We start from the raw sequence: 1,621 nt of genomic DNA on the forward strand, positions 1-1,621 counted from the left end.
GAGGAGGGTAGAGAGAATAGTACAACAAGGAATGAATGGAAACCCAAAATCTCTGTAAATGTTTATGAAAATTAATAAAATATAGTTATAGGAAAAAAAAAGAAAATGAAGAAAATATTACAATCATGTGGGATGACTTCAAAAGGAACAACATACATATGATTGAAATTACAGAACATGCGAGTGATAGGGAAGTTACCGAGAAAATTGTGGAAGAACTACTAGAAGAAAACTTCCTGGGTGTTATGAAGAATGGGGGAATCCACATTCAAAAGCACAGTGTACACGAAGTAGACTAGACCAAAAACAAAAAACAAAAACAACCAAACAAACCCCATCAAGACATAATATAAATTCTGTCATAGTCAAAATAATCACTGGCAATAAGAGAGATGCAAATCAAAACCACAATTAGATACCAAAGTTTAACAAGACAGCAAGTAAAAATTGTTAGAGAGAATGTAGTGAGATAGGAACACTTTTACATTGTTGGTGGGATTGTATAATGGTCCAACCTCTCTGGAAGGCAGTTTGATGCTTACTCAAAAAGCTGAAGATAAAAATTCCGTATGACCCAGCTATTTAATTGCTTGGGATATACCTCAAGAAAATGATAACTGAGACTTAAATGGAGATTTACACCAGTGTTCATGGCAGCGTTATTCAACATCACAAGAACATGGAAACAGCCCAGTTGTCCGACCACAAACGAATGGATTAAGTCTGGTACATTCACGTGATCGAATACTATGTAACACGCAGGAACAATGATTTTGTGAATTATTACCTGACTTGAGAGGGACTGCTGAGTGAATTCAGTCAATCCCATAAGGATACATACCGTCTTATTGTAGAATAAGTATGAAGATCCAAGGCAAGGGGAGGTGGAAGCAGAGAGGTGAGGATGAGTGTGTGTGTGGGGGGGTTAATCATAGGATCACACAGTTTTGTAGGTGGGGGTTGAAGGCAAAAATATTTTAAGAAAAGAAAAAAATTTTAAATGAAAAAAGCTATAGGCAGGATTTTAAAATAATAGAACAGAAATTCGAGCCATTTATAGTAATCTAAAATATTAAAATATAAAAGCATGTAAGGGAAACAAAATATTTTATTAAAATTCATTAAAATTAATAATTATAAAAAATTTAAAACAAATCCAGTGGGAACTTGAAAAGACTGGGTAATGGTGGCTATAGTTCAATGGTGATTAATTTTCTAAAACACAACATATGACAATGATTTTATGAAACACAATGGCAATGAAGGAAAGTGTGAAACACATGTATATGAATTTTGTATGCAAATCAATATAAAATGAAAAATTTAAGAAGATAAAAAAAAGAAATGAGATGATGTGATATGTGATTTCTTGTGTCTACCTTCTTCCCCTTTACATAGTGTTTGCAACATTCATACATGTCAATATACTGTTCATTTTTTTCCACTGAGTAATATTGTGTGAATATCATGCTTTATTTCTCTATTTACCAAAAAATTCATTAAATAATATACAATAACATTTGTATTTTCCGCCTAATCCTATATACTGGACTATGTCACATATGTAGAAAAATGTTTTTTACAATTTCATTCTAAAGCCATGGTTTTAGATTATATATAT

Source organism: Elephantulus edwardii, unplaced genomic scaffold (assembly GCF_000299155.1).
Source record: "Elephantulus edwardii isolate Elephantulus edwardi_28Jun2011 unplaced genomic scaffold, EleEdw1.0 scaffold00310, whole genome shotgun sequence".
Lineage (NCBI taxonomy): Eukaryota > Metazoa > Chordata > Mammalia > Macroscelidea > Macroscelididae > Elephantulus > Elephantulus edwardii.